The following is a 15,832-nucleotide window of genomic DNA, read 5'->3' on the forward strand; positions in this document are numbered from 1 at the left end:
TATACATACTCAAATGAACTATGAGATACAGAAACAGAAAACTTCTTTTTTGTTTTGTGTTTGTAGTTGTTTATAGTGTGTGATGATTCTGTCTTTTTTACCTTATGCCTGGAATATTCATTGTGTGTCTTCAGGAAAGTGAGGCGTGGGCACAGAGCTTTAGGGAAAAGAGTGAAAAATTGCAGCAGTGGAGTTCATTGAACATTGCTGAAAGTGAACTATTTAACACATGGGTGGGGACAGAAGGGTGGGACTGGGAACAAGTGAGGGAACTGAAGACATTTCACAAAAGGAAGTGTACTCATTACCTGACCCTTGTAATTAGAATCCATCTATAAATCACCTTAATAATAACAACAGAGAATTTTTAAAGTCAAACAGAATGTTGCTTGTCAGAATTCTAGATTTTTTTGTTCACTGGTTTGAGATTGTTGAGTCTATCTCTGAAAATAGCTAAATTGACATTCATTGGGTGAATTTTTGAGCTACTAGTAGATAAAAGTCAATTATGATTGTATGTTTTTTGAGACTGATTCATTTATTTTTTAATCTAATTTGTATTATTTCTGTCTAGTGGTTTTTGGTTTTGTTTTTCCTGTTCTGTCAAAGACTTAGTGGTGCATCATTAGTGCTGATTTAAGATTGTTCTAATTTGTTGATGTACATACTCAAAGCTATAAATATTCCTCTGAGTATTGTCTGTGCTGCTGCTGTGTCCCAGAGGAGGTAGTATTTTGTGTGTTCACTTCCACTGAATTCCATAAACGTTGCAACTTTCCTGTATATCTCTTCAGTGACTCACTGATGATTTAACAATGTGTAATTCAATCTCTGTGGGTTTCAGAATGTTATGTGATGCCTTTTGATGTCGAGATCTAATTTGGTACCATCATGGTCTGACAGGATACAAAGAGTAGTTTTGTTTTTATTTTTGAATTATGAAAGATATTCCTTGTGATATAAGATATGATCTAATTTGGAGAACATTCCTTGGGTGCTGAGTGGAATATATATTGTGACACTGGTAGGTGAAATACTCTGTAGATATCTGTTAGGTATAACTTGTCAATACAATTATTTAGCTGTAAAAAAATTTTGCTAAGTTTTCACCTGGATGGCCTGTCAGGATTTGTTGAAGCAACCAACAATTTATTTGGATATATGCATGTTTTTAGGGTAAGTAGTATTTCTCTGATGAATTTTTCTAGGATTCATGACATTGATATTTAGAATTTTTATATCCTTCTAATGGAGAGTTTTCTTTGTCGATATTTAATGTCCTTCTTTGTCTCTTTTTACTTTCATACCACTTTTATTTTCAAGCCATTTTAATCTAATATTTGTATAGCTACTCTCCTGTTTATGAGGTCCATTTTTAATTTGTAAAGATGATTTACAGATGGGTTACAATTACATAAGTCAGGTGATGAGCACATTTCTTTTTGAACAGTGTCACCTCTTCACACATATTCCCCCAGTTTTCCCTTTCAAACTCCCTCTCACATAAATTGTATAGTTCATTTACAATGTAAGGTCTATTGAGTAGCACTGCTGCATTTAAGCCTTTGTCCCACCATTTCTGTATTCCCCCTTGCCCTATCCAAACGTACATTTAAGACCAAAGGTACAGAAATTTAAAAAAATGGCATCAGAACACTGAAGGAAAAAGCAAAATAATAAAGAAACTCTCATAATCATTTCTTGGAGATCATTTTAATGAACATTATTTTATATGATAATATTCGTACAGCTATTGATCCTTTGTGATCCTCTCCAAAGGGTATCCTCATTTGATCTCACTGTATAAATGTTTACAATCCCATAAAATTTATCATGTCCAAGTGTAATGTTTTCTCTTTTACCATCCAGTTGCGTTTACTTGTAGAATTAGAGGCAAATTCTACTACAACAAATGAGGGAAATTAGGCAAACTATGTTTCTTTTTTTTATTATTTTATTTTATTTTATTTGTGAAGATACTGTACAGAGGGGTTACAATTACATGGGCAGGATAATGCGTACATTTCTTACCAAGCATTGCAGCCTCCTCCTTTGGTTTACCCTTCACATCATTTCCCAGCCTCCCCCCTCCCCACCAATCCCAATCATTCTCCTTCCCACCTTCCCCCCCCCCCCGCACGGATGTTGTAACCTCATTGTGGACATGACAACTTGTACTTCTCATTGTTGCAACAGGACCACCTGTATCTTTAAACAACTGGTTTTTACCCATCTCCTCCTCAAGTTATACCGACATCAAATATAGTGAAAGCAGGGGTTACACTGTGGGGGAGGGACATACAAAGCAACAAAGAGATAATCTTATAAATGCATTAGAAACACATGCATGATATAATAAAGCATTAAAATACATATCTAAGGGTTCATTTTCCTGATATCACATTATCTGACCTTTTCCGCTGGACTCATAGATATACTAGATAATGCAAATAAGGGAAACCATGGGACCTATGTTTCTTTGGGCCTGGTTTACTTCACTTAATATAATTTTTTCCAAGTTTTTCCATCTCCTAACAAAAGGGGCAATGTCATTCTTTCTGATGGCGGCATAGAATTCCATTGTGTATATATACCAAATTTTCTTGATCCATTCATCTACTGAGGGGCATCTGGATTGGTTCCATATCTTAGTTATGGTAAATAATGCTGCAATAAACATTGATGTGCTGGTAGCTTTAGTGTGGTCTTGGTTGTAAACATTTGGGTAAATGCCCAAAAGTGGGATTGCTGGGTCATAGGGGAGATCTATGTGAAGTCTTTTGAGGAACCTCCATACTGCTTTCCAAAGTGGTTGAACAAGTTTACATTCCCACCAACAATGAAGTAAGGTTCCTTTCTGTCCACATCCCCTCCAGCATCTGTTGTTGTTAGAGTTCTTGATTTTTGCCATTCTAACTGGGGTGAGGTTATATCTTAATGTTTGATTTGCATTACTTTTATGGCTAGGGATGTTGAACATTTCTTCATGTGTTTATTGGCCATCCTTCTTTCTTCTTCAGAGAACATTCTCTTTAAGTTTTTCGCCCACTTATTTATTGGTCAGTTGTTTCTTTGAGGATTTGTTGTTGGGGGATTTAATTTTTTGAGTTCCAAGTATATTTTAGATATGAGACCCTTGTCCGTTGTATGGCTAGTAAAGATTCTCTCCCAATCAGTGGGCTTTCTATTGTTCTTGCTAGCTATGTCATTTGCCCTGCAGAAGCTCTGCAACTTATGCAATCCCATTTGTCCAACCGATCTTTGATTTGTTGTATTCCGGGTCTCTATTCAGAAAATTTCGGCCTGAGCCAAGGAGACCTAGGGTTTATCCTATTCCATCCTGTAATATTTTCAGAGTGTCTGCTTTGACTTCGAGGTCTTTGATCCATTTGGAGTTGATTCTGGTGCAGGGTGATATATAAGGATCTAGCTTTAGTTTTCTACATGTAGTTAACCAATTTTGCCAGCACCATTTACTGAAGAGGCTGTCTTTCTTCCATTCTATTGTTTTAGCTCCCTTTTCGAAGATTAGATGGTTATAGGTCTCTAGGTTCATTTCTGGGTTTTCAATTATATTCCATTGGTCCAGAGGTCTGTTCTTATGCCAATACCAAGCTGTTTTGATTACTATGGCTTTATAGTAGAGTTTGAAATTTGGTATTGATATTCCTCCAGCAGTGTTCTTTCCGTTGAGGTGCATTTTTGCTATTCGGGGTCTTTTATTGTTCCATATGAATTTTTGGATTGCCTCTTCTATTTCCTTGAAGAATGAGGTTGGAATTTTGATAGGTATTGCGTTCAATTTGTAGATAGCCTTGGGAAGTATTGCCATTTTCACGATGTTAATCTTGCCAATCCAGGAGCATGGGAGGATTTGCCATTTTTTAGTTCTGTGTTGATTTCCTTCATCAACATTTTGAAGTTTTCATCATAGAGGTCCTTCACTTGTTTAGTTAAGTTAATTCCTAGGTATTTTATTTTTTGTGGGGCTATTACAAATGGAGTTGCTTTCCTAATTTCAGCCACACTTTTCTCCTTGTTGGCATACAGAAAAGCAATTGACTTTGCGGGGTAAATTTTATAACCTGCTGCTTTGCCAAAGTTTTGAATCAGCTTGAGTAATTTGGGAGTGGAGTCTATGGGATTCCTCAAATACAAGATCATGTCATCTGCAAAGAGGGAGAGTTTCATTTCTTCTTTCCCTATTTGGATCCCCTTTATGTCTACATCTTGTCTTATTGCTGTAGCTAGGCATTCTAATACTAGATTGAAGAGAAGTGGAGAGAGTGGGCATCCTTGTCTTGTTCCTGAGTTAAGAGGAAATGGCTTTAGTTTTTTATCATTGAGTATAATGCTGGCCTGTAGGTTTGTCATATACAGCCTTTATTGTATTGAGGAATATTCCATGGATTCCTAATTTTTCCAAAACCTTCATCATGAAAGGGTGTTGGATCTTGTCGAATGCCCTTTCTGAATCTATTGAGATAACCATGTGGTTCTTATTCTTGCTCCTGTTGATGTGATGAATAATATTAATTGATTTGCAAATATTGAGCCAGTTTTGCATCCCTGAAATGAATCCTGTTTGATCGTGGTGTTTGATTTTTTGGATGAATTGTTGAAGTCGATTGGCCAAAATTTTGTTGAGAAGTTTTGCATCAATATTCATCAAAGAAATGGGTCTATAGTCCTCTTTCTTTGATGAGTTCCTGCCTGGTTTTGGGATGAGGGTTATGATGGCTTCATAGAATGTGTTGGGTTGTGAGCTTTCTCTTTCAATTTCATTGAAGAGTTGGAGGAGTACTGGTGTGAGCTCTGCTTTGAAGGCCTTGTAAAATTCTGCTGTAAAGCCATCTGGTCCTGGAATTTTCTTAGCTGGGAGGTCTCTTATTGCTGTTTCTATTTCAGTGCTTGATATGGGCCTGTTAAGATAGTTTAACTCATCTTGGTGTAGTTTTGGCATGTCAATATTTGCTAGGAAAAGGTCCATTTCTGTCAAGTTCTCAAACTTATTAGCATAAAGTTTTGGGAAGTATTCCCTTATAATGTTCTGAATCTTGGTTGTTTCCGTGGTGATGTTTCCATTCTCATCTCTGAGTTTATTAATTTGGGTGTGCTCTCTTCTTTTTCTGGTAAGATTTGCTAAGGGTCTGTCAATTTTGTTTAGTTTTTCGAAGAACCAACTGTTTGTTTTGTTGATTCTTTCTATAGTTTTTTTGGATTCTAATTCATTTAATTCTGATTTAATTTTGATTATTTCTTTCCGTCTACTGGATTGGGGTTTATCTTGCTGCTCTTTTTCAAGGAGGTTTAGATGTGTCATTAAATTGTTAGTTTCCGATCTCTCCAATTTGTTGATGTAGGAGCTCAGAGCTATAAACTTGCCTCTGAGTACTGCCTTTGCTGTGTCCCAGAGGAGCTGGTAATTTGTGTGTTCATTTTTGTTGAATAGCATGAACATTTGAATTTCCTTTCTAATCTCTTCCATGACCCACTCATGATTCAGCAGTGTGTTGTTCAGCCTCCATGTGATGCTGGGCTTTCTTTGGTGGCTTTTGGTGTTGAGTTTTAATTTTATTCCCTTGTGGTCAGAGAGGATGCAAGGTATAACTTCAATGTTTCTGAATTTAGACAAGTTTGCTTTGTGGCCTAAAATTGGTCTATTGTGGAAAACGTTCCATGTGCTGCTGAGAAAAACGTGTATTCTGATGCTGCTGGGTGAAATGTTCAGTAGATGTCTGTTAAGTCTAGTTGATCTATGCAGCTGTTTAGATCTGCGGTTTCTCTGTTGAGTTTTTGCCGAGTTGATCTATCTAGTGGGGAGTGTGGTGTGTTAAAATCCCCAACAATTAATGTCTTTGGATCTATATGGGATTTGAGGGAAAGTAGTGTTTCTTTGATAAATTTGGGTGCTCCATTTTTTGGCGAATAGATATTTAGAATTGTTATATCCTCCTGAAGAGAGATCCTTTCATTAGTATGTAGCGACTTTCTTTATCTCTTCTCACGAATTTTAATTTGAAGTCCATTTTATCTGATACTTGGATTGCAACTCCCGTCTGTTTATGAGAGCCGTTTGCTTGGTAGATTTTGTTCCAGCCTTTAACATTGAAAATGTGCTTGTTTTTACGGGCAAGATGTGACTCCTGCAGGCAGCAGATAGACGAAGGGTCCTGTTTTTTAATCCAACTAGACAGTCTATGTCGCTTAATTGGAGAGTTCAGTCCGTTAACGTTAAGTGATAGAACTGAGAGTTATTTGGGAGTTCCTGCCATGTTATCCACCTTCTTGGGGGCTGCGAAAACTGGGTTCTTCCTATGGTTCTTGGATTCTCATTTTAGGTGCAGTTTCTTGGCCTTTATTGTGGTCTTGTTGGTTTTCTATGTGTAGGACATCTTTAAGAATCTTTTGTAGGGCTGGTTTGGTGAAGATGTATTGTTTCAATTTTTCTTTGCTATGGAAGGTTTTTATTTGGCCTTCAATTATGAAGGAGAGTTTAACTGGGTACAGTATTCTTGGTTGATAGTTGTTTGTTATTACGGCATGGCATACATCATTCCAGGCTCTTCTTGCTTTGATTGCCTCTGCTGAGAAATCTGAGGTAATTCTAATTGGTTTCCCTTTATAGTTGATTACCCTTTTCTCCTTGACAGCTTTAAGGATCTTTTCCTTGGTCTGAGTTGATCCTGTGTGGATTATAATGTGACAGTGGGATGTACTATTCTGGTCTGGTCTAATTGGGGTTCTAAAAGCTTCTTGTATATGAATAGGCCTATCTTTTTGTATGTTTGGGAAGTTCTCTGCTAGGATCCTGTTAAACAAATTTCCTAGACCATTAATTTCTGTTTCTAGGTGCTCCTCTACACCCATTATCCTTAGATTAGGCATTCTGATGGTGTTTTCCAGGTGTTGGATAAATCTATCATATTTCTTGGACTTGTCTTGGATGGTTGTATGTTCTTTCTCTATAATATCTAGGCTGTCTTCAATCCCTGAGATTCGATCTTCTGCATGGTCTAACCTGCTGTCAAGACTCTCTACTTTGTTTTTTATCTCTTTTCCTTCTAATTGTTCAGCTTTGATGGCTTCAAGTTCTTTGTTGAACCTCTGTTTTAAGTCTTGTATGAATTTCTTTACTTCCTTAATTTGGTGTTCAGTGTTTGTTCTCAAATCACTTAGTTGATTGGTTATGGTTTCTTTGGACTCCCATTCCTTCAGTTGGGTTCCATTCAGCATTCCCTTTGTGGTCTCCCTGACTTCCTTCAGCTCTTTGTTAATGGATTCCATGAATGCCTTTAGTGATCTTTGTGTATTCTCTACCTTGTCTCTCAATTCCTGTATTACTCTTTGATTAGCTTCCTCCCATTTGTTGGATTCCTGTAGTTCTCTTTCCTCCCGTTCGTGGGATTCCTGCAGTTCTCTTTGAGTGTTCTCAACATGCTCACGCCATTCCTCCCTTTCTCTTTGAGTATTCTCAAGTTGTTCCCGCAAATCCTGTATCAGTTTTTGAGTAGCTTCCTCATGCTTATTATATTCCTGTATAAGCTTTTGGGATGCCTCCTCTTTCTCCCTTTCACGCTCATACAGAATCCTTTGTAAGTTGTCAAACTTCTCATTTATCATGATTGCCAGCAGTGTTTGTAGAGCTATTTAGGAACTCTCCTCTGGATTATTCATTATCTGTTCTGACCCCTGATTATCAAGATTGGGAATTGAGATATCCGGATTTGCCATTTTTCTTGTGTTTTTCCGGTTTACTCTGCCCATTTGAGATGAAAATAGCACCAGTTTTGTGCTAGAACACTATCTTAAGGCGACCATAAATCAAAGTTTGCTTTTCTACAGTCAATAGTCTACAGATACAATCTAGTTCAACAGATACATATATTCAACATCAAACAACTATATGTTAATGGGCTTTGAACCGCAGAGAAGAATTTGGAAAACTGGAAATTATTAGGGTTAGGGAGAGAGGTGTGTAAAAAATAGGAATAGATTGGTGTGGGGAGGCACAGGGAGTGTTAACTATGTCCTATTCCCAATGCAGGAAATAGGTTGGGTAGGATGCATGTAGAGAGAGAGAAAAAAAGAAGAAAGGGTAAAGGAAAGGAAAAGAGACCAGAAAAAAATAGAAATGTAAAATTTAATATTATTATGGAGATTAAAAGTCCATCTATTTAGAGAGGAATGTGAGTATATTAATAGAATTGTAGGGACATAGGGGAGAAGTGAAAAACTTTAGAAAATGCTTAAAATATTATATAGGTATAAAGAGGTAGTACTGCTATTAAGGAATTTAAGTCTCAGAGGTTTTGAATTGTGTAATAAATTTGTGGATTAAGTGTGTACACAATGGGGGATAGGGTCTACTAATTAACTAAGGGTTTATCTGAGGATGTGCAGGACAAGAGTTAAGTCACATAAAGAAGATCAAAAGAGAGGAAGAGGTGAAAAGGATTAGAAAGGGAGAAAAAGAGATCAGAAGTTCAGTAGAGCTAGACAAAAAAAACAAAAAGATATTTAAAATTGAAAGAAAAAGAGAAAGAAGACAAGAAAAGAAGGGAAAACGCACATTCATGTATTCCTAAAATAAAAATTATAAGAGGAAACAAAAGTTACTGGAAAACAATTATTTTTTCAAAAAAGTCAAAAATTAGAGATTAATAAAATTTTTAGAAAAAGAAAAAAATTTATATATATATATATATATATATATATGGTACCAAAAAAAAAGGAAAAAAAAGAAAAGAAAAGTAAGAAAGAAAAAAAAAGTTCTTTGATTTTTTTTTGGGGGGGGAGGGGTGGGAAGAATCCTGTATCTCCCTTTTGTCTGTAAACAGCCTCTTGTTGGAGTCTCTGGTCAGCTTGAGGTCCTGTGGCTTGATTGGTTTCTTAAGTCAGTTTGTTCGAACAGGCAGAAAAATGCTCTGCTTTACCCAAGATTTTGAGATCCCCCTCCCAGATTAGTTTACTGGGAGGGTGATCTGCATTGAGAATCACAAAAGAGGGGGATGCAGTGGTGAGGCTAGGTTCTGTGTAGGGTTGAGACCTTTCAACAATCAGTAGCTTTTTCCTGGGGCTGTGTTGTGAAAAAAAACTCACAGAGCCCAGCCTGGAGCCGTTCTCAGGGTTTCTGTTTTTCAATTGATTGTTGAGGCTGCTAGAGGGAGGGGCAGCCTCTGGCTCTGGTTACCCAGTGAGGTAAGCCACTCCAATGGCTGGCGCCTGAGCTGGGTGACTTTTCCCTGGATGGAGCCGAGTCTGGCAAGTCACTTCACCGTTAAGTTAAGTTCTTGTGACCTGCTAAATGACTCGTTTTATTCCAAGGCCTGGTTGGAGCTGGCAGCTCCTCTGAGCTTTGTTGGTATCCATGATGGAGATCACCGGTGCTGGGGGGGGAGGGGTGGCCTTCCCTCCTCTGCTCCCTGAGAAGGAGTGAGGATGTCAGGCTTCTACTCACACCGAGTGTTGGATCCTGGGTCGTCTCTGGTCTGCAAACAGCAGGATGAAGATGTCTGCTCCTTGTCGGTTCTTGCTGGTGTTGAGTAGAATCCGCTCGCCTGCTTCATCTGGCTCCTTCGTCCGGGACTCTCCATGTGAGCGCTCAGTTATGGCCCCGGCTGCATTCTCTGCCGCGACCCTGCCGCCCCCTCCGCGGCGGCTGCTGGTGAGCGCTCAGATGTGTGTTTTTGCCGTGGCTTCCCATCTCTTCTCTAAGTCTCTGTCCTGTGATGGCACACTTGGTGTGATTCTCTGGCTTAGGACTGTTCACTGGAACTCTAAAACTGTTTTCTATGCGAGAGCTTGTTCAGATTCCAGCTTCTGCTCCGCCATCTTCCTGGAACTTTCCTAAATCACTGATTCTTTTTGTATTTTCTGTTATATGAAAGAAAATGTAGGTACAAAACTATTGAAATAAAATGCACACATATTTTGAAGTCATCACAGCTGGAAAAACAACCAACAAATTGGAACTTCCCCAGGAACAAAAACATGTGCCCAGTTTATTTTTTAAACTACAAAACTTTCAAACACATGTTAATTTAATTAGAGCTATAACTGTCCCTCAGAAATAAGGTTGTGTTAATTTGTAATTCAATTCATCTGGATCAACCTAATATAGAAAATCCCTTGAATGGATCAAATTGTTTAAAACAAATGTAACTGTATGTAAAGAAAGATCTGCACATACTTAAAAGAAAAAATGCTACAGTATGAAATCACAAAAATCATACCATTCTTAAAATTTCTGAAATGCAATTAGTAATTCCAAAATATCCATAATGAGAACTAAATTTTACTGACTTAACAAGAACAAAATGTGCAAATAATAGAATCTGACCAGTGTACATGAGTGTACATAATTTAAAAATACTCTAAATTATACAGTTTTTAGAAGACTGAATGTGGATTATCTAAAGGAAAACATCAGCACAATATATAAATGAAATTAAAAATCTCATGAAAAGAGAGAATAGTAGTAGTTTCTGAAAATAATACTTTAATAAATGGTGGTCAAAATCCAGTACTGACTAAATTGTATACCTAATTAGTTAGATCCAAAGAAGACCAAAGTTACTCGAGCTGATTTGAAACTGGCAAAGTAGTAGAATATATCAGTAACATTATTATTGATATTGACTCTGGCACGGAATTCATTTCCTCTTTGATCTGACAAATGAGTATATGAAAGAACATAACTTCTCCAACTAAATATCAAGACCTAACTAAACATATAACTAGAAAAGTCATCATGCAATCCGTATTGCAACTGGGATAAAAAGAAAAATCAGTCATACTGATTCTGTATTTATTTTAAACGTTGTCTTTTTTCATAAATTATTTCCTTTGTCTTGCATTTTTAAAACGTTGTGTTAAATGATTTATATCTTGGTAACTGATTTTGGATGCCTCCTTAAATTTTGTTCTGGATATAATATCTCACTTCAGCTCTTAACCGATGAAATGATGTTGTTTACAAAACAAATTCTAATAACCTCTGTTTATAATACACAAAATCTCATAAGCATGATTTCAGGAAGCATAGGTTAACATTTTGATATCGTGGTCTCATGACTGATCAGGCCTATCTGCATGAGTAAAGTTGTACCTAGATTCCTCAGCCTAAATTTAGCCACAGTTAAAAAATGTTTATACCTTTATCTGTCACCTATCAGAGGTTAATCCTGAGTATAAAATCTAAGGAAAATCATAAGGTAAGAATTTAGCTCTTCTGGATATAAAGTAAACCAAACTGCAGCATAGAGTAACTCATTTGACTAAAGTCAATCTATTTCTCTGATACATGTTAAGCATTCCCTTACAATGTGTATTATTCTCAAGAAGGGAATGAAGAATACGAGACGAGGACTAAGCAAGTATTGTCTTCAAATATACATAATTTGGATTTATATCTTTATTTTGTTATAGGCATTTTTGATAAAAACTGTTTGAATAATTGATTTCCTGGTCAGGTATAATATATCCTAATTACATTTACCAAACTTCATTCAGAAAATGGTATATAGTAATTGAGTAGAAAGATATTCAATTAGTAGCAAAAAGTATATACCTATAGGGTAATATTTTGAAGAGTCAATTGGAAATATTCTAATATAATAACTTGAACAATTTCTCTCTCTCTCTCTCTCTCTCTCTCTCTCTCTCTCTCTCTATATATATATATATATATATATATATATATATATAACAGTTTCTCTCTTCAAGGAGTGATTAAGGAACATGCAGTTAATTCTGTAGTTATTTATGCTTTTTTATGTGGGAGAAGGAAGGATGGAAATAATGATGTTTGGAATAAGAAACATGCTCTTTAGGCAGGCAATCTACTATTTGAAACATCTCTCCACTGCTCTTTCATCAGTATGTCAATAATGCATTGTGTTTAAAAATAAAATTTAATTACATTTGCAAAGGTGTTCTTTTTCAGTATATATATTATTTTTTATTACAATGTTACATTTAGTATGTAATGTGAGTATGGGGATGTATGTGAGCATGAAAATCTAGGCATGTTTGTACATGTAGCTGACTCGAAGGAAACTGAATGTATGTGAGATACAGGATTCAAATAAAAGTTTAAGACCTGTAAGTTGCTAAATTGATATATATGTCTGGTTTGTGGAGTGTGATTTCAAGATCTCATTTTGGTAGGTTTTATACCAAGTAAGTAGATGTTTCTAATCCAAAATCGTAAGGATTAAAACAACAACTCTGTTTCATAATCATTCAGTCTTAGTAATCCAGACATTGCAATAAGTGGAAAAAATGATTGAAAGTATGGTGGGTCATTTGTAAGCCTTTAGACACTCTACATTTTCCCCAAAATCTTCAGATGTACTCTTTGGATATAAATTACAGGTATATTTATAAACGTACAGATATAATATGATGTTATGTATATGTATATATTATAAATACATCATATATTTACTTATATTTTAAATGTGTATCACAAATATTGATTTATATTTAAATGTAATTCATCTCATCATAGATACCTAGACAGGCAGACAGACAGACAGACGGACAGACAGACAGGCAGACAGACAGAGAGAAAGACAGATAGACAGATAGACAGATAGATTAGATAGATAGATAGATAGATAGATAGATAGATAGATAGATAGATAGATAGATAGATAGATAGATAGATAGATAGATAGATAGATAGATAGATAGATAGATAGATAGATAGATAGATAGATAGATAGATAGATTTTTTTTGGTCAGTCGTGGGGCTTGAACTCTGGGCTTAGGCGCTGTCCAAGTGCTCTTCTGCTCAAGGCAAGAGCTCTACCGCTTGAGACCTAGCGCCACTTCCAGTTTTCTGGTAGGTTATTGGACAAAAGAATTTCATGGAATTTCCTGCCTGAGCTGGCATTGAACTGTGATCCTCAGATCTCAGCCTCCTGAGTAGCTAGGACTATAGGCATGAGCCACAGGCACTCGACCATACTTATATCTGAGATTTGTTAGTGGAACAAAGGATACAGAAACTATTATTCTTATCATGAAAGGACTTCACACTGACAGGTATAATTACAAGAAGAAAACAATAACTATTCACAGTTGCACAAAAACTCCTTAAGTGCCTAGCAAGACAGCATGTGTTTCCGTACACTGCATGTGGTGTGAGCAGTTTGCAACCCAAGTGACTGTGGGAGATATTGTACCCTAAACAAACCTGACAATTGCATAAACACCGCCCTCTATGACAGATTTAGAAAGGCCTATCTTAGAGATTCTTGTTAGGGACATGATGAAAAAAATTATAGTTTAATTGTGATTACAGAACTCTTTTACACATATCACTCAGCCATTAACTATATTTCACATAGTTCCTATTGCTCTAACTTATATTTTCTTGGTTCAGTAAACTGTTTTTTGTTTGTGAAAACTTAGCTGTTCAAAACATAGACATAGGTTTTTAATATTTTTGAAATTGCTGTCTGCATAATGTTGTATGAGATGAGCTTCTCTTTACCATTTCATAGAAATAAACTTAATCTGATTCAAACTTGGAAAGAGGTAGCTTGTTCTCTCTCCTAGAAAGAATCTATATAGACTTCTTTACATGTAAACAGACCCTCATTTACTTGCAAAAGTCTGTCAGTGTATCAAACCTAACTCACCCCAGAGGTGAATTCTTCTCTCATGCTTCCTTTACATTAAAAATGGTAAGAACTGTTCAGTAATGTGCATACTTTTTAATATGAAGTGTGACTCCTATTTTCCTTAATCTGAATCAAGCAGAGGAATCAGTTTAAGATGTGAAAGAGCCTTAGAAACAGTCTTGGACCTTGGAAACTGTCCTTTGTATGAATTTTTGCAGAAATATACCTTTTCAAAGACAAAGGACTCATTTTTTTTAATATTGTGCTGGTACTGGGGTTTGAACTCCTGGACTTGAGCTATATCTGGGCTTTAATTCTCAATGTTTGCTCTATACCACCTGAGCCACACCTTCACTTCTTCCATTTACCACAAGTGGAGAAAAGAATCTCTTAGGTTTATCCACTTGGAATAGCTTCGAATTTCAATTGTCAAATTTGAACCTACCGACTATCTTGATGTAAGCCACTGGTTCTGTGCTAGAACTCACTTCTTAAAAATAAAAAATCACAAAAAGAGGAGAAAAAGTATTTGTTCAATTATTTATGTGTTGTCTGATAAACCAAAGCACTTACTACTGGAAGGGAAAAAGAGAAAATAGAGATGAATATGCAGGAGAGAGACACAAAGAATGAAGAAAGGAAGGGAGATTAAAAGAAGGGAGGGGAGTGGAAGGAAGGATACAAGAGGAGGGGGTAGCTGAGTAGAATTGTCTACTCCTCACTAAGGTTTTGTTGGACAATCAGTACCTTTACATTTATGTAGCCAAAGCTTTTTATTTTTGGTAGTAGTAAGCTGAGATATAAAATACCAATTTACAGGTAATAACCTGTTAGTGTGCTTCCTTCTGCACCAAGGAAGCCACAGTTAGGTTACTGTCAGAGAGAAGGCAAGAGTAAGCAATTTAAGTAATTCTGAGAAACAATAATGGACATGCCAGGAATGCTCCCTTGTATAGTGAAGTCAAGCTTCACTCTTGTTCCCTGCTTCAGTCTTCCTCTCAACAGAACAGCAGAAACAGGAGAGGAAGGAGATATGTGAGTAATGATTATCTCTCTGTTTACCCTCATCCCTTGGTCTCTCAAAATATAAAGCGAAAGGAGAATTAACCTGAACTAGTGGGGAACATGGGAGGAAAAAGTTCAGTCTAACTTATTGTGAAACTTTTAAAATAATTGGAGCAGCATTTCAAATACTGAAATAAAACTTTTTAAATTATTAACAAAAAGTAACTCGAAATTTATCGAAAATTTAGAAGACTTCAGAACTCACTACATAGTGGAATCTGAAAATTGAAACTCATTCCTGCCTCTATCATCAGAAATTGAAGATTGTCCCTAAACGTCCAATACTAGGTAAATTACCCTTGATATTCACTTATACTGTGTGAATATAATGCAGAAAATATGACTTTAAATTTAGACTGCTGAAGTGATAAGCAATGGGAATTCATGATGGATAACATAATGCTGACAGCATGGAAATCATTTCCCTTCCATCTTCAGTGAGTAGAGAATAAAAATGCTCTATTGGATGGCCCTGAAAGTCCAATTCTAAATTTAGGACAGAAGGCGAATAGTAAAGAAGATTTATCTTAGCCAATCTGAGATTAGAAATGTGGAGAAATATACTCATTTATGTATGTCAAACATGGAAGAGAGGATGTGGCAAGCCCATAGCCAAATGCCAAAGTAGAGATATTTAACAAAATACCATGAAGTTGAAACAAGTCTTAAAAGGGGATCTGGGCTAAAAGGGAGTAGGGTAGAAGAATGGAGAGGGAAATGGTGGAATAGTACAGTCATACCATTCAATGTACACATGTCAGAATATAAGTAGGAAACATGAAGGGATAGGTGGGGTTGGGGTAAGGGAAGGAAGAAAAATGCACTGTATATTGAAATGCACACACACTCTATTCAACACAGACATGATGAAGCAAAAGCCCTTTGCACAACTAGCTAAACATAATTTTTTTGAAGTTTTAATATTCAGAGACCAGAAGCATAAACCTTTAGAGATAAATAAGAAGAGAGAATTGACATATTGTTGAGGCTTGTTTCCCTTTCAATGTACAAAATTTAATGTGTGAAGTCGGCTGCAAATATAAATTTTATTTTGCCTATTCTTTTAAGCAAATTGCTTAAAATGTAGAGAACCAAATTCCAATATCGCTTCATTTCCAATAAAAAATATCGTA

Source organism: Dipodomys merriami, unplaced genomic scaffold (assembly GCF_024711535.1).
Source record: "Dipodomys merriami isolate MVZ:Mamm:240054 unplaced genomic scaffold, mDipMer1.0.p SCAF_141, whole genome shotgun sequence".
Lineage (NCBI taxonomy): Eukaryota > Metazoa > Chordata > Mammalia > Rodentia > Heteromyidae > Dipodomys > Dipodomys merriami.